Source organism: Stegodyphus dumicola, chromosome 12 (assembly GCF_044657685.1).
Source record: "Stegodyphus dumicola isolate Sdum_Otavi_A_Nest chromosome 12, ASM4465768v1".
Lineage (NCBI taxonomy): Eukaryota > Metazoa > Arthropoda > Arachnida > Araneae > Eresidae > Stegodyphus > Stegodyphus dumicola.
In genome coordinates this window covers 16,969,278-16,988,391 of record NC_140779.1, presented here as the reverse complement: position 1 = coordinate 16,988,391, position 19,114 = coordinate 16,969,278, and the positions used below count along the sequence as shown (strand labels likewise).

The 19,114-nt window shown below is 32.6% G+C and overlaps 1 protein-coding gene and 1 long non-coding RNA gene across 2 annotated transcripts in view; one reads left to right on the top strand and one right to left on the bottom strand.

Annotated features, from left to right (window-relative positions):
* LOC118200849 (uncharacterized) overlaps positions 1-19,114 on the top strand; it is a 163,379-nt gene that overhangs the window by 5,598 nt on the left and 138,667 nt on the right. The window lies entirely within an intron of this gene.
* On the bottom strand, positions 1,466-18,745 carry LOC146993503 (uncharacterized). Its single transcript, XR_015038287.1, has 2 exons — positions 18,625-18,745; positions 1,466-2,829 (listed from the first exon to the last, which is right to left on the bottom strand). It is a non-coding gene; the product is annotated as an uncharacterized LOC146993503 (long non-coding RNA).

Below are 19,114 nucleotides of genomic sequence, written 5' to 3'. Positions count from 1 at the left end.
AACTTTCGCACAGCGTCATCTACGGTGTCAGGAAAGCATTTTAGGCTCTATCCTGGTATAACATTCCGAGTTGCTGGGCTGCATTCTGCCCCTCCTAGAAGTTCTAAAACGTGGTGCTTAGACACCCTATATATAAATTAAACTTAGGAGATAATATAATAAATTAATCAATACTGTTTAGGAAATAAATTATATATATATATATATGTCATGTACCAGCTTTTGTCAGGAATAAATAGATTGTTGAAAAATCATAAATGTAGTCGTAGCTTAAATTATCAGACGATAAGTTTAAAAAACAGGATCCATTTATTATTGGTCAGGAGAAATAGCAGTTACAAAATCAGATATCCGGAATAAATAAAAAAGAATTAGTAATAACTTTTTGTATGAAGTTTACTGCATCGTGACATTTAAGGGAAAGAAAAAAAAAAAAAAAAAAAAAAAAAAAAAAAAGCCCCTCCATTCTTCTGCGAGTCCTTTTATAGCTTCTGGAAAGGCGGAGCTTCCAAGAAATGACGTCAGGCTCGTCAGCCAATCCAGTTCGCTTTAAATATTTCCAGAACATTCTATAACTGTACGTGTAGAAAAGACGGGAAAAACAACTTGACTACGGGGCTGTGGATTTAATTCCACGTACTTTCAAATAAGAGAACGTCGCCATTAAAAATGAAAAGAACATACAGTTAGAATTTTAAGTGTATTCTTGATTATGGAATTTTATTATTACAAATATATATGAATTGACTAAAATGCTTCATAAGTATCAGCATTGGTTCATAATTCCTACTATTCTCGGAAATATTTGGCCTAACTAGAATTGCCGGTTTGGCTTTAACTTATAACTCGAGTAAAGACGAAACACTTTCGTATTTACGTATTTTTATCAATTATTGTTCATTGAACGGGAGTTGGTTTGTTCCCCTTGAAAAGTCAACTAATTTCCGATCAATGACAATGATTACATGTTTTAATTTTTCCTTTTACAATTGAAATATTATTCTTCGTGATGATTTAACTCCAGTCCCCGTTAAAACATTATTAACATTTTACTTTCAAATTACTTCAAAACATCTTTCAAAATATAACTTACCAGTATGGATGCACACTTTTAAAATAATTCTACTTTAATTAAACTTAGGAGATAATATAATCAATTAATAATTACTGTTTAGGAAATAAATTATTATTAACTAACTTTGCAGCAATTGCGCAAGTAATAATAACTTGTATTCGCACTAAATGGATTTAAGATCATACAACATTATATATATATAATGAATAAAGAATACATTTCTTTTTACGAATAAGATTTGAAAGTTGTTCTATAATGAATGTTTTTACAATTTTCTGCTTATCACTATCATAATTATTAACAGTTTTGTGTACAGAACTAGCTATTTTTATAACACTGAAAAACAAATCTTGAGTTTGGCCTCAGAAACATTTAATGAAGCATCTAAAATTTCATAAAAACACTTTATATAATTTATTTATTTGAGAAGCAATAGCTTATATATTATTTTTAATTTTGTGATGTCAATAAAAACACTAGAGTTATTTATATTACAGTGCTACAGAAGCTTCGATAATCGGTTCAGAGCGAGTATTCAGTATTTAAAAATCTTCTTAATTGTCCAAGTATTAGGAAGTTTCTCAGGTTTAATGGGGAACAGAAACTGAAAATGTGTGAAAACAATTTTTCTTATCATAATATTTTTTACAGTATACTTGCAGCAAATGCAAACTGTAAAGTGCTTCTGTCAGTTCTGTTCTCACTCTCATCAGTACTAGAAGCTGAAGATTGCTTGCTAAATATTTTGGGCAGTGAGGCAGTTTTGAAGGCAAAGCATCCTTTCGAACCCTGCGAACTTGTACGAACCATGTTTATTTTTATACATGTTCCTTTTTCCTCATCAAAATGTTCTATTACGTTCTGAATGTCTGATTCAAGACAGTATTTTTCCCAAATTAAGAAAGGAAACAAATTCAGTACCGACTACCAGTTTATATTCACAAGGAAATCTAAAAAATATAACCTAACGTATGATTTTTCGTGCGAGGGATTAATTTTTCATTTGGGAATAAATTTTTGGAACTATAAAATGCTATTTAGCTGAATTCCGATACACATACTTATTACCCTGATATTTGAATTCAAAATATTACTAAAGTTTAATAATATCAAACATGAAATAAGGCCCAACATTTGTACTATCGAGAGATACATAATGTTTTAAAATGCACAAATAAGAATATCGATTAGAGTACCTTTTTCAATTAAAATTTTATAAAGGGGGGAGCACTCACATTTTTTCGAAATTGATCCTTCGTTCCTTAGATTGTTTTGATGGCACAAAATTCTGCCAGTGAATGGTGAGTAACCATTTCTTGTACATAAAATCCGATTTTAGAAATGAAAATAAGTCCACTTTTCAGTGTTTGGTTTATTTTCTGCAATTAGTTTCATAACAAGTATAAACCATTCGTCAGCAGATTATTGATAAACGCCAAATACTTGACCATCCTTTATAAACATGCATAAATACGCTGTTCTTTACAAATGTGCTACAACTAAAAGTACTTTTTACCACGAGGTAAGTTTTTATACCTACTAGTTCCTCCGCTAATGACGTCAGTTCCCAGTTGCAGGTTCCACTATAGCCGGACTTAACATGAGTAAAATCAAATTTTCTGCTAGCTATTATCAGTTGTGTTGCTTGCAGCACTGCAGAGATGAAGGCACATGATCTGGCCCCGCAAGCAGGATGGCACTTGGGAGAGATAGTGACACCTTGTCACGTGAGACGCGTCCAGGCATCTGATTGGCTGCAAAGATAAGACTGGAAATATTACATTTATAAACAATAATTAAAATATAGGTGCAGTAGGTAATAAATACATATTTTTCTGTGAGTCTTCAGGTGGGCAGAAAAACTATTCACAAGTTCCATAGTTAATTGTCTTCAAAAATAGGTGAAATAGAACTTCAAATTCATAGCTGGGAGGTCACGTGATACGGGTCACCCTCCCAAAGCTTGACCCTTCGGGATGCTTCTTGGGTGAGGGTGAGATACGCAAGAAATTAAATTTGCAAAAACAAGGTACATTTTCTGGAGTAAATATGCAAACAATCTTGATTAAAATAGATAAAGAAGAACTATGTACAAGCAAAAAGATACGTAGATGCTTCGCAAAACAGAGTCCATAGTTCAAGTCTCTAATCACTTGTACAAAAACATAATACGAGAGCATATTATATTGAGCAAAGTCCGCGAACAGAGTCGTTGAAAAGTACACAATAAGATGATAGACGAATACGTCAGTCCAAGTGCCGCTGATATGCCACGAAAATCACACTATTTGTATGACGTGTTCCGGCTTTCTGATCATTGCCCTGTGGACCGCCTGACAGTAGCGTTTTCCTGGTGCATGGTACTTGATGGTAAGAAGGCCAGACCGCAAGACAGCTCAGGTCTGAGAAATTACAGTACGTCCTCTGGAGTGGGAATAAAAAACGGGGGTTTTCATCCGCAGAGAACCCGTTGGCGCTTCGGGAAAGAACCCGTTGGCGCCGTTGCATTTTTACTCGCCAAGCTCGCGTTTCATCGGCAATGAGCGGAGCCGCAAACGTGATTTTTAGTGCATGTAAATTCAAGTTAGCAGACAAAACAATATATTAAGCATATAGTAGTAAAAATTCACAGATAATAAGCATGTAGATGTAAAACTAACTGGTCAAACGTGATATACTATATAAATTTGTATTAAATTCAAGTTAGCACAGAAAAGAATATATCAAGACAATATATAGGCATTTATAACGGAAATAAAAATTCATTTGAAAAATATAAATTAGTATTAATGTACTGAAATTAACCGGTTAAACGTGATAAACGAAAAAAATTTGTCTTAAATTCCAGTTAATACAGAAAACAATATATTCCTTACACCAGCAGTGGTTTGCTAATTTTGATGACCATGGTGATGCATTCATGGCAAACTATTCTGTCATCTTAGATAATCAATAATATTTTTTATTTCAATTTAATCATCTGTTTATGTCACACCAGCCATCCTCTGGAAGGTTATTGTTAGAAGAGCATTAACAAGATATTGTTAAAATTTAAGCCAGAAAATTTATTTATTCTCATTTTAGATGACAATAACCAATAATAAAAATAAAAGCATTACTTAGTTATTTAAATTGCTGGTTCCTAGAATTGTTAATAATTAAGAACACAACGTGAACAGCCGTGTTACAACTTAGCATTCACCCCTCCCGCCGTATTTTCTTCCTTTCATCCCGAACGAGAACTGGCATCTATCTACGAAAATATATCTATCTATTCGTTGTTAAAAAATTCAGAAAAAATAATAATAAATAAGAGAAGAATAATATAAATCTGCAAATGCGAACAACGACAGTGATAATTCAACAGAATGAACCCAAGAGGAATGGTTGCAAACTTCGAACAAGCGAATACAATAAATCCGCTGGGTTACCAGGTTTGAACTATTATCGCCGAAGTTGGCGATGTTTACAGTTACCGGGTTCTCTGTGGAAGTGCTTCCAAAACCGGATGGTAGGCAGTGATGTCATGTCCAGTCTGTAATCTTTATCTAGAACGTCAGTCCCAACAGAACATGCACCTTATAAGAGACAGACTAATCCAATGGGCGGAGCGCGCGTCCCCCACATGTCCGGAAGAAGGAGTAGGTACGATCTGGTTTACTCTAACACTGAGACCTATGGCGTTTGTATCACATAATTGTTTTTTATTATTAAAAGCGATACGTTGTATAAGCGATCAGATATGGAAGGCGCAGGTTTTGCAAATTAGATTTAATACATCTCATGAAAGCATTTTTTACCGCATTTTGTGCATTTTTTTCACACGTAAATCTTGCATAAACATCTTTACTTTGGTAAAACGATAAAAAATCTAAGCAGAAAATTTATTACCTTACATTTGCGTACAAATAAAGAAAAATTCCGTAAGATTGATAGCACATGATGCTTTGAAACAAATAAGGTAAAATTAAACAAGATCTGATAACTTTTTAAAATTTTATAAGCATTTTCAGGCAATCGTTTTTTAAAAATTATTTTATAAGCTGATCATTTATTTGATTATATGATCAATAATTATTAACATTACAAGATGATCATAAGAAGAATATTTATTTTAATAATTCATAAAATTCGGAGTATAAACTTTTCTGAATGTAATGAAAAAAAAAAGGTAAAATAAAAAAAAATTTGAATGCTCTCAGATTTTATATTACGCCCAAATCGGCGGTTTTTTTATCGTTTTGTGTGTTACGTTTATTTATTATCTTTAAAATTTTCGATATGCAGTTTCGCGCGCTATTTTCTAAAGGAAGTAATTACAGATTTCCTTACAGCATAGAATAAGCTAAAAAAATATACAGGCCTGAAAGCATGCAACAACTTTATATGGAACGTTAATTATGCTTTATAAACGTGCTAAGTTTTTAAAAATCAATCTCAGTTTTAAAAATAAAAATATCTAAAAATTCTTATTTGTGAAATGAGGCGCTACCACCAGCTTTCTCTTGACAATTATACGGGCTGCAATAGCCAACATGACGTTCTTTGATCAAGGGGAGAGCCGGTAATGCATTAGCTGAGGGAGAAAAACCCATTTGGGTTAGTCTATTTCTTATAAGGTCCATGCAGCAGAAGGGAAGCCTTCTTCTTCGAGGGTTGACGGTAGATGTTGATGTAGATAGACAAGTCCATGTTCAATGACTGGTTACTATAGGTACCACAGATGCACTGAACTGCATAAAATTGGAAACTGTAAGTGAAAGTTCGCTTCCTAGCAGCTGTTGTTGTTTAACTTTGAACATTCAGAAAGATCTCGTGCATATAAAAGAATAAAGAAGATTCTGCAGGTATGTTCTTTATTAAATATAAGTTATTTGTGTTTCTCTTCTTATTCTCTCTCTGTCTTTGTGTGTGTGTTAGAGTTTCCTGTGCATTGTCTTTTCATATTAAGAGTGTCTTTATTTATTTTTTGATAGATATAAAGGTAAAGTTGAATATAAAGTAGATGAAATATTTTAAAAACGCATATGAGTTTTCTAATTTTTAAACAGATACTTCATTAAAATACCTTTCAGCATGGCTTTTGGATGATTATATGAATAGAAAATTTAAATAATAAAACAACAGTCTGAATTTTGGGCTAATCTTTGGAATATGGTAACAGGCAGTTTGGCGACATTTTGGTAGGCGATAAAGGTTACTTACCTAGGACTTTGGCAATAATGTGAGAAGTTCCCAGTTCCAATTACGCATTATTTTGTGTTAGAGAAATGCGAGATCATGAGATATGTCATGTGACATTTATGGACGAATCACAGTTCTTTAATCGGAAAAGGGGGGAAATTTGAAAGAAAAGGGGGGAAATTTTGTATTTGGCTTTATTCTGTGTTGTGTGAAACAGTGTTCGTTAATTTTTGGATCCTATGGCCCTAACTAAAGTGAATTCGAAATGGGTATTTAGTGGGATTGAAAGGGGTAGTAATAGGTGTTTCTTTAAGGTTGTGCGAGATAGAAGTAAAGATGTTTTATTAAGTTATTTATTTTACCTGGTACCTTGCTGTGAACTATAAGTATGATTTTAAAGATCCTGAAACAGAAATAAGAAAAGTTTATCGGACACGTAATCAAGATTCTGAAGAAGATTAGGTAAGTTAGTATTTTTAATTATTTGAGGATATTATTTTTATGCATTGTTCTAAATGTAAGGTGGAAGTAAAGTAATTTGGTATTATTGGGAAAATTGTTATTAGCAATGATTTAGTTTAAAGTAATTAGGATTGTAAGCTAATTTTTATTAATTTAATGTATGTGCTTATTTATATTTTAAGCAGTGTTTTTAAATTTAATTATATTTTAATTAAATGATAGTTATTTTGTAAATTATATGTTTGTAGCATTTTGGAATATGTCAGTAGAAGTAAACGTGCATGGAAATAATTTAAATATTTGAAAATAAGTATTTGCAACCATTTTTAATGTTTGCGTTATAAATTCTCAGGTGACGTTTATAATAGATAATTTAGAGGGAAAAGTTTTTGGATATTTTATTTATTTTATACGTGCAAATGTTCATCCTTAAAAATGGTACATACTTTTTCGCGATCAGGTAATTTCATATATGTCCTTTTTACCGACTTTAAAGATTCACAAAATTTTCCTGCATTTTCGTGCAAATTTTTCTAATTTATTAGAAAAAAACAGTGTACATGGATAAAATCAAGAGTGTGCGCAATGCCATTTTTGTGCAATTCTGGGATGTTTTTTTTAAAGTAAAAATAGGTCGACGTGCACATGGTTACCGTTTATGTGTCATTCTGAAAAACGCGGCAAGGAGTTTGCGATTCTGCACTTTTTCCCAATTTTGCAGTGAATATTTGTCATGATTAAGCACTTTTGTTCTATAAAATTTCTAGCATAAGCGTAATTCGGCTAGCAGATTGTTGGAAAAAATGTTGAGTAAGTAAAAGGAAAAGAAACCTGCCTTTACTTCGTGAAGACAAAATGGCAGCGAAAAAAAAAGTAGAAGGTTGCTGTAGCAGGGTATGTTGCCAAATTTTCGCCAAAAATCGCCAAGTTACCATATTTCAAAGATTAACCAAATTTTGTACCCCCCCCCCCCCCAAAAAAAGAAAATTTGCATAATAGAAACGCAGAGGTTGTTGGTCAGTTCTTAGCGGAAGCTTGTTTACATTTATTTTGGATTGACGGATCGAATAAGTGTGTTTGAATGTGGTAAAGTATACAAGGGCTAATTTTATAAGGGAAGAAAGGAATGAGTTTGTGGTGAACTTTCTGCAGAAATAATTAGCTCCCGACTCTCTAAATAATCGAATTAGGGAAGGCGAGAAACTCGCTATGGTATGAACTGTATGCGAATGAGAATGGAAGAATTAAAAAGTATAGATTAAATTTAAATTAAAGTTTATATACATTTTGATGGCGTAATGGCAAATTGCACATTCAGTTGATCAATGTTAAACGAATTTCCCATACTGCGCATGCCCAGAAGAGAATTTGGCGTAATTACGACTTTGGTACAATTTTAAAAGAAGATGTTAAAACTTGTTAGCTTTTACTTAGAGGGTAACTATCGATTGCAAACTACTCAAATTTTCGTTTAAGAATAATTACAAAACAGGAAACATTATAGGATATATTAGCTGAATCTTTATTGATATACTTGTGAGAAATAAAAGCAATTGCGATACAACTCATATACGATCTAATTTCACCAAATGTGGCGATATGTGTTCTGCGCTGGTTTTTGGCGCAATTGCGTGTTGTATAGCAACCCTGTTGACATTGAAAAATCTTTCACTGGAGTTCGTTGGTTGGCGTCATGCTTTGTGTATGAGAAGCTGGGGGGGGGGAAGTTAAAATGGTGGAAGTTGTTGAATTGAAGTTCGGCAAAAGGAAATATCGTCGTGGCCATCCTGTTGAGGGGCAGTGAGTATTTGGAGATGCAGAAAGAGGGTCTGAGAGATTATTTTTAGTGGCTGTGCATGATAGAAGTAGGGATTTGTGATTATTTGCTATTTTATTTATTTCTGAACCATAGTATGAATTTTCTGGATAGTGTGTCTGGCTGTCATATAAATACGATAGTGATTACGTGGCGGCATGTTAAAGGCCGTATGAAATTGGTATTTCTGCTGTTCGAAAAAGCATTAATTCATGGTAAGTGCATTTTATTTTGTTCTTGTTCTTATTTTGTAGAATGTTATGTTCATTTTTTTACTTCCTCGTACGAAGTAAAAAGAAAGTATTGTAATCACGAAAAGTTTCAGGCAGCATATTTCAACGAAAATATCCATTTTGTCTGCTATCGAATGCAATTTAACGATGTTTTCGCGTGATATCTGTACGTAAGGAAAGAATAAAATACTCTTTTCCTTCAAAAAAATTATAAAACTGCTTTAAAATTAATTCTGAAGAGAATTTTTCGTGGCGTCTGTACGAACGTATGTACGTGCGTATGTACGTATCTCGCATAACTCAAAAACGAGTAGCCTCAGAACGTTGAAATTTTGTATATAGGACATGTAGATGTGCACCTCGTATTTTGGTTGCAATCGGCCGCACCAAACGTATATAAATATATTTATATATATATCCACTTTATTACCCGGGTCAGTGATCTCAGTTTCTTTACTCTTATATGTTGGTAAATTGTACATTTTTTGCTTTAAAAATGATTGAATTATATTGTTTTTATCTTCCGGTTAAGGATTTTATGCCTTTAGTAAATCTGTGTGCAATATTTTTAGAATTATCAGCAATTTTAAAGTTGTTTAATTGCCGTTAAGCCTTTTTTAATGGCGGCCATTGATGTTTACATTTGAAACAGGAGACTAGTAGATTTGTTGCCAATCTAGAGAAACTTAGCTTTGCAACAACAAAGATAACGCCTTCATTTATTATTTAAATCATGCTTAATCCTTTCTGGAATTTTTTCGAGGAAATAAGCGTTTAAGATTTACTTCGTAATTTTTAATATAGATATTTTGAGTTTTTATGTATTTTTTTTTGCCTTCTCGCGAAGTGAGAACTGAATTAATTAAATGAGAAATACTCAATCGTCTGTGAAAAACTGTTTCTTTTTTGTTTGCTTAATTTCTTTTATACATCATTCTAGCTTTATTATAGTATTTGAATAGAACATGTGGCAACGATTAGATAATTCTATTCTTTAAATGATATAAATTTTGTGCATTATGAGTTATAATATGAACGAAATATAATATTGAAGTGGAGTCATCACTTTTGCGCAACACAAAAAGTGAGAATTTTAGCTGATTTTCGAGTTTTAATAAGTCAAATTGTTTTTGTCATACATATATGAAATTTTCAGTGGGTCATCTTTATACATAGGTGATTATCTTTCTTTATTTATTTTACTTAATAGTGTATAAGAATTTGTATTATAAAGAAAAAAACTAACTTTATTTTCCGAAAATTTAAAATTTGTACTGAAGCAATGCGCGCAAACTGACAGTAATACAAATTTAGTTACAGTAATAATTTTTAAGTGAATCTAGCGCCAGAATGTCGCTATGGTAAACAAATACTAGAGTGAATTTTAAAGAATGCATTTATTCTATTGTGGTTTATGCGCTGTCGGCGAAATAGATTTAATTCAATCCAATAAGTTTAAATGAAATGCAAGAAAAATGCGTATAATTTAATATTCCGTACAAGGAAGTCATGTGGTGTACACATCAGATTTTTTTAGCATGAATTTCTGTCGTTATTGTTGTTTTTTTTTATTTGTTTGAAATTTATTTTAGTTATTTTGTTGATTAGTGCGTACCGTCTAAATTGTGCAATTCGTAGATTTTTTTAAGGTTGAAATAGAAAGCTGTATACATGGTATTCTTTGAAATTTATTGTTGTTATTTTAATTTATTAAAGTGAGGTGTGCGTAGTTCGTAGATTCGTTCGTTCCCTAAATTTTGCAATTCTTAGATTTTTTTTTAAGTTTAAACAGAACGCTGTATTCCTTGAAATTTATTGTTGTTATATTAACGTATTAAAGTGAGGTGTGCTTAGTTCGTAGATTCGTTCGTTTCCTAAATTGTGCCATTCGTAAATGTTTTTTTTGAGGTGAAACAGAATGTTGTGTACATGCAATTCTTTGAAATTTATTGTTGTTATGTTGGTTCATTAAAGTGAGGTGTGCGTAGTTCGTAGATTCGTTCGTTGCCTGAATTGTGCAGTTCGTAGAGGTTTTTTTAAGTTTAAACATGATGCTGTGTACATGGTATTCTTTGAAATGTATTGTTGTTATGTTAATTTATTAAAGCGAGGTGTGCGTAGTTCGTAGATTCGTTCGTTGCCTAGATTGTGCCATTCGTAGATGTTTTTTTGAGTTAAAACATATCGCTGTGTACGTGGACTCTTGTCAAATAATTTTGGTTAGAAACTTTACGGTTTTGTTATCTAAATTTTTTGTTTCTGTTTCGGATTTTTAGCTTAAATTGTGTGTTCAAAACGTGGTTTTTGCATTAGCCGAAAACCGTGTTTTTAGAGACATTTTAGGCTTAAAGTTCAAAATGTAGACGAAAAATTTAGATAACAATATGGCAGCGTGGAGTTTCTCGGCAAAAATGTTTGGCGACTTGAGGGCGCATATTAGAGTAGTTCCATAAAAACATATGCAACAGATCATCACAAGAATTGGATACAATTTAAAAGTGACAATTCATGTAATAAACGCATGTCGTTTTGCTAAGGTATTGAGCCAACAGTATTAAAATAATTACAAAATATAGTTTGTATATATACGGGATATGGAAGCAAACGTCTCTTTCGCCAATCTGAGCGATAACTGATTCTTGTTTAGCTTTCAGGCTGTTTATCAAGTGAATATGGTAACGCGGATTCGCAGTTCTGAGAAGTGTTTCTTTCGACTTAGTGTTCCAGCAACAAATAGCGTATGTGATAGCGTCTTTACACTTACTTCAAACCAAATGACTAGGAGTTTCCACATTGGTGCAATCGGTAAATTTAGTTTGCCTACATGCAGCTGGTCACGCTTCAGTGATTTGGTGTCTCTACTTAGGTCAAAAGCAGTAAGTTATTTAGTGGTTATTTCAACCTTTAGGAAGTAGCTGAAATAAATGTCAGCCTAAATTTAATATTTAGCCGTCAATAAATTTGAATTACAATGTTTAAGCAGAAGAAATTTCTCGCATGTGCCAATCTTTAGACATCAGGTAGAAAATAAATGCAAATTTTAAACTTTATGTTTTGCTCAGACATGTTTGTGTATGTCTTCATAAATATTTAATAAGTAAAATTTTAAATTTACTTTTTTTTTAAAAATTTTATTGAAGATGTGTCCTAGCCCGCCAGCTGCTTTCAGATCGTTTGTTCTGCCGCATGCATTTTGAATTTGAGAGCAATAGTGGACGGGATTCTGCAAACATATAAATGAGGTTTAATTCCTCCTGCGCCGCAATATTTTTCAAACTACTGGCAACGTATTTGTACATACATTTTGCGTCTGTATGGCACTACCACTCATTTAATTATCTTGATTTAGCCCTTCGAGCTTCTCTTTCTCTGGCAATGGTAATTCTAGGAAACATGCATTCAGGTTATTGGACCTGTGTGACTTCTCCAATAATGCATTCAGGCTATTTGGAAGTAGATCACGCGACCTTTATTTCAGCATCCAAGCTCCAAGTCCTCTTTTGCCGTGATTATCAAGCAAAATACATTATTTGTTCAAGCTGTCATCAATTGATTGCACAAAGGGCACAATAGGTAGAATGAGTCTGAACTGTAGGTCTAAGAGGGCAGGAGCTGATGGTGAAAGGGGCGTGACAGCTTGTCACATGAGCTGTAAGCAGACATGGCATTGGTTGCGGGATTCCTAGGGAGATTCTGCTAAAATAACATATTTCTAAAATTCAAAGCAAATAACAAACAAAGGTACTTACGTATTAACGCAACCAGGCCAAAATTCGCATAAATTGCGAAATTTGGCGACCCTACTTACGGCAACCCTACGTGTTATACGTAGTTTTGTAAAAAGAGCATGTGGAGATTCACAAAATTTTCCTGCATTTTCGTGCAAACTTTTGTAATTTATGAGAAAATAGCAGTGTACATGGATAAAGTGAAGAGTGCGCGCAATGCCATTTTTGTGCAATTCTGGGACTTTTTTTAAGTAAAAATAAGTCGACGTGTACATGGTTATGGCGAATACGTTTTTTAATCAGTGCTAAAAGCAATAGCCAAAAGATTTCCGCCGAAAAAATAATTCTGCAACTTATTGAAATTCGAAACCGGAAGGGTTTAATTGCTATCTTATATTTTAAAACAAAATAATATAAAAAACTGTATTAAAAATTATCTGTAATTAATAAATGTACATTTTCTTTCTATCCATACTTTTTTACTCAGACTTACAAATAGCGTCAACCTGGTTGCGATAATACGTAAGTACCCAAACGGGTAATAATTCAAATAGGTGCAATTGACAATCTTGTGTGCTATTTAGAACTATACAAATACCAAAGTTTAACAGGAAAGTTAACAACACATAATGATAGAGAGTCCGTAGGTCATGTGGTTTATTTTAGCAGCCTTTCATTGCAGAATTTCATTGAAAAAAATAATTTAAATGAAGGCAAATATTTATGTTTGGGCATTTCTAAATTTTGTAAAAATTACAAAATCTAATTTTTACACTGTCCTTGTACTTACATTTAAGAAAATATTAACGGAAAACTTACTAGTGTTTGAAATGATCGAGTAAAAACTGCTTACCATCTGCCAGATGACATTACTCATATCCCGCCTTTACCTTTTCTGGTTACCGCTCTTCTCCAGGATGCTTTATGACTTATGACTTATGACTTACTTTTTTCTGGTCATTAACTACTAAAGAGTTTTTGCCAGTAGATCGCATTAAAGTGCACTAGGCAAAGATATTTTCAAATAAATGGTACTAGGGAAGTACCAACACCCGTGGGCAAAGAAAATTCAGCTGCGTGAGCAGGCATATCTTAATACTTACGAAAGTAGGCGTTCATCATAAAAATTGTGCAGTGGTAAGCAATGGCATTAAATTGAAGCATGTAGGCAGGTTCAGTGAGTTGTATGGCAAATGCAGGTGGTGAGCTCAATATAGCTAGTAAGAGTGCAGGATAAGCAATAGTGAGACATCATGAAAATGGCGCGAAGACAGTTTGAAGCTGTGAATGGCATAAGAGTTCGAAGTCCTTCAGAAGTATGCAGTAGTTAGATAGGCCGTAAAAAGTTCAAAAGGTCGTAGAATCATACGATAAAGTAAAAATTCATACAAAATAATTTTAAAAAATGAAATAGTAACATAAAAATCTTGAATAAAAAAATTTCTTGATTAACATAAGTATAAGATGCAACACAAATAATAGGATAGAGTCCAATTAGAGTTCAAGTAAATTTTAAAATTAAATTTTACAAGTTACCACCATAACGAATTGTGATGAATTGTCCTTGGGCGTTTGACATTATATTCAGTGGTTGGATCATAATCCAACATTTGTTTAATTGCGTTATACTGACTATGCTTCATCTTCTCGAAGAAGTTGTGAGCTGTCATGAGTATAAAGTTATGCACAGATGGAATATCCAGGTCGTTATGAATTATAGAGTTTCTCACGTACCAAGGTGCATTCACAATGCTACGTAGAATTCTATTTTGAAGTATATCCAATTTTTTGCGCTCAGTTTTATTGGCGATTGCCCATGCCGGCACTGCATATAGCATGATCGGTCGAATTAGAGATATGTAAAGCATTTTCTCTATTTTTAGACTGAGCTTCGATTTTTTGCCGATAATAGGATAAATTGCCATGTAGGCTGCATTTGCTTTGTTTAAGATATAAAGAAATATGATCTTTGAAGTTGAGAGATTTATCTATGTAAACACCTAAATATTTAGAGGAATTAGCTACAGGGATTAGAGTTCTATCTAAGTAGATATCAGTATTAACTCTTAATCTTGTTTTGTATCTCCGATAGAGCACAATACAACATTTAGAGGCGTTGAGCTTAATTTTCCAAGTCTTGCATTAGTGATTGATCATATTGAGATGCATTTGTAAATTACTTAGAGCGAGCTGGGGACTTCTGGATTCAGTCAGTACTACAGTGTCGTCAGCATATTTGAGTATTTTCGTGTTGAATGGGTGCGGGAAATCATTGATATAAACATTATAGAGCCGGGGGGAAAGAACGGATCCTTGCGGCACCCCGCTATGAATTCTTTTTCTGACAGATAAGGCGTCACCGCAGCGAACTTGAAAAGTCCTGTTTTTCAGATAGGAACTAATGAGTTGTACGAAACTGTTTGGAAGCATAAAATTATTCAATTTATGCAGGAGGCCTGCATGCCACACTCTATCAAAGGCCTTTTCGAAATCGAGATAGCATGCAGCCACCCCGTTTTTCTTAGTAAAGGCTTGCGAAACAAATTCCACCAAATTGAGAATTTGATGAGTCGTGCAGTGTCCACTGCGGAAGCCGAATTGCAGATCATCTATTAAATTGAGTCTTTCGAGATGGTTAGTGAGCCTTGAGCAGAGGATTTTCTCAAATACTTTTCCTAATGAAGGTAAAAGACTGATAGGTCTGTAGGAAGTGACGACTTTAGGATCTTTCTTTGGTTTTAAGATATTGACTATTATGGAGTGTTTCCATTGCTGAGGGAAATAATTATTTCGGATGCAGGCATTAAAAATATTGACTATGTTAGTAATACAACGTCTAGGAAGAGCTTTAAGTGCTTCATTGCTAATCTGATCATAGCCTTTGGCTTTCCTTGGCTTGAGTTTGTGAATAATTTCTCTTACTTCTCTTGGTGAAGTAAAGGGAATGAAATTTGTTATAGGATAATTGTTAATACTGTCAATGGTAAAATTAACTTCTTCTTCTTGGGAGTTATTCTCAGGCGGGTGAGGTTGAAATATTTTCTCTAATTCATTAGCCATTATATTAGCAATCTCGTCCTCAGATTGATAGGAGATTCCCATGTGATGAATTGCATGAGTTTGATTTGGTCTGCTATTTCTTAGAGATTTAGCAATTTTCCATACTGCTTGATCTTGAGGATCCAGGTTTGATAGGAGAAAGTCCCATTTTTTGTTTCTGAATTCCATAATTTCTTGCTTGATTTTCCTGTTTAAAAAGTTGATGTGCCTTTTGGCACGAGGGTCTGCGGACCGCTGCCATTCCTTATGTTTTCTATTCTTCTCTGTAATAATATCTTTTATATATTTAGGAAGGGAGAGAAAATTAGTGCTTTTGATTAAACATCTGCCAATAAAAGTGGGGGGGAAGGTCCGATTTCCCAAGCATTTAGTTACTGACTACATTCCTTGAGTACAAACTTGTATTATATTTAACGTTTTGTATTACGCATATGTTCCTGCTGCATCCATACCTATGTATAGTTTATTTTTATTACGTTGTACTTCATTTTTTCTATTTCACTACTTGAGCATTATATCATCCTTTTCTGTATATATTGTAAATATTTATTATAATTTGTAATCGGGACTTCGTCACTGGTGCATACTCATGTACCTTATAAGAAACAGACTAACCCAGTGGGCGGGGCGTGCGTCACACACATGTCGGGAAGAGAGAGTAGAGACGATTTAGTTTATCGTAACATTGAAACATATGGCGTTTGTATCACATAACTCTTTTTAATTATTAAATGTGATACGTTGTATAAATAATGAGATAATAAAAATCACAGTTTTTGCTACTAAGATTTTATATATCTCATGAAACCACTTTTTAGTGCATTTTGAGTATTTTTTTTACTGCATTTTGAGCATAAGCGTAATTCTTGTCTAAACATCATTACTTTGATAAAACGGTAAAAACTCTAAACAAAAAATTTAAGCATTTACTTTTGCCTACAAATAAAGTAAAATTAAGTAAGAGTACATGATGCTATGAAACAAATAAGGTAAAATTAAACAAGATTTGGTCATTTTTTTAAAAGTTTTATGAACATTTTCAGGCAGTAGTAGCAAATATTTATCATTTCAAATATTTATAGAAACCAAGGATTGTTTTATTAGTCCAAAGGGATTTCAGTCCCGAAGGACTATTGTTTTCGTTTTGGCATTTTGCGTCGGACTCATAAACGTCGGTTCACTTTTCAAACTGTTGCCACAAAATGTTAGAGTCCTGCATTATATTTGAAGAAATTAAATAATGAAAAATCTGCATAAATGATTGTCTATTTCTCGCATTGTGATAAAACAATGGTACATAGAGCCATCGAATTTTGAATGACGAAATCCTACTGCGAATATGAGCATCTGAAATCCCAAATTTGGAATTTGTTTTATTATAGATTTTATATTTTGTAAAACTTTAACGAATTTTTGATTTACAAACTCAATGCTTTAAAAGCGAGAAATGGCAACGTTATATAGAAAAAAAAAATACTTTTATCTCCAGCTCGCGAGACTGTGTACATCGGAAATTCTAAAGATATGCTTAATTTAACATTATTTTGCGATATTGCTCTTGAACTGAATTTTATGGTTTAAGTGCAAAGAACATGATATTTAATAAATAAAGGTAACACTCAAAACGTTAAAAAAACGCCCCTTTGGACGTAATTTAAAATCTGAAAAATTTCAGATTTTTTATTTATTTATTTTTTTCTTTATTTTTTTTTTGTTTTCAAAATTATTATGGTATTAAAAGATGATCATTTATGACAATATTAATAACTCATAAAATTCGGAGTATAAACTTTTCAGAGTGTAATGGAAAATTAAAAAAAAAAAAAAATTCGCAGTAAATAAAAAAATCTTATGCGGAACTAGAAATAAATTAAAAAAAATAATTACCATAAAATACAAGATATTATATGTCCAATCTTAAATTTTTATTAATGCGCCTAAAGTAACCTTGTAATTTTATATACCTGTAAATACTTTAAGCAGAATGACTATACATCCATAAATACATATGTATGAAAGTAAACAATTTAGGATATTTGTTGCATTGAAAAATTCGCTTACTTCACTTTTTATTTTAAATATTTGTGAAAACTATATCTATTTATCTATTAATGTAAATACACACACCTATATATATATATATTTAGAAGGAAGAGAAACAGATAATATGGTTTATTGATGCTTAAATAAAATTAATTTAGTAAATCTGCTTCGAATATTTTCTCTCTGTTTAGATTCATTGTAACATGCAACTGCATGATGCGTTCTGATTTTTAAATATTGAAATATCACTGTTTTAATTAATTTAATCAGTTGGTTTTTATCTGGCTCCTCATCATCATAAATATGGTCTTGAAGATAAGGAAATATATGTGTTCCTACGCTTTTTAAGACATTTAGAGTCATGAAATTTATAATATCTTTTTTATTCAGTTTAAACTCCTTTTCAGTCTGCCTAAAAATTATTTCGACATTTTTTCAGATCATTCGGACGTCACCGGAAGGAGAAGTCAAACCTTTATATCCAGATTTATAATATTTGAAACCTAGCAAACCATCATATGGTTCTGTTGAAACTAAAGCTGAGAAACAGATATTACATTTTACTTTATAAGCTAAGCTTTTAACAACAAAACCAGCTATATAGGATGTATACTTTTCGTTCTTAAATATTCTTATTTTTGATTAGTTATAATGCTAGGAATTAAAATTTACCTATAATTTAAAAAAGCAGCGAAAAATTATAAATTTTAAAGAAAAACTTTCAAAAATTCATTTTTGGGCATTTTAGTATTTAATTATAGTTTAGTATTAGTTATAGTTTTAGTAATTGTAAGAGAAAATTACTTGGTTGAATTTTTCTGTTAGTTCAGATTTAAAATATTATTTTCTAAAAGAAAAAGTTACAAATTCGCTTACATCATAGGAAAAGCTAAAAATATATACAAGCCTGAAAGCATGCAACAGCTTTATAATTATTTAGAACGTTAATTATGCTTGAAAAATATGCTAAGTATTTAAAAAGCAATCTCACTGTCAAAAATAAAAATATTTAAAAATTCTTACTTGTGAAATGAGGCACTACCACCAGCTTTTTCGTGACAATTGTACGCGCTGCAATAGCCAACCATTTTGAATTTCTGGAAGTCATCCCTACTCCTCCGGATGTGATCAAGGTGACAGCCGGGAACGCGCCCTTGAGAAAACGCAATTGGGGTTAGTCTATTTCTTATAAGGTCCATGTGCATACTCTTATTCATGCAAGCCAGAGATGCGCGGTATCAGCCAATCAGCAGGAGGCGCATATCACGTGTTATAGTTTAAGTAACAACTTCTCTCTCGCCTCAGAGGCTCTTTGGTGGGAAAAGAAAGCTCGCTATATAATGTTCCCCGTACGAATCTCGCTTCTGTGCATGAAATAAAATATATTTTTGGCTCAATCCTAGAATATGCTGCACCAGTCGATGCGTTGATTACTTGTTTTCCCTCTATTGAGCATCAAACACTTATGCATTTACACTATGCATTTTATGTTAAACACTTATGCATTTTTCCT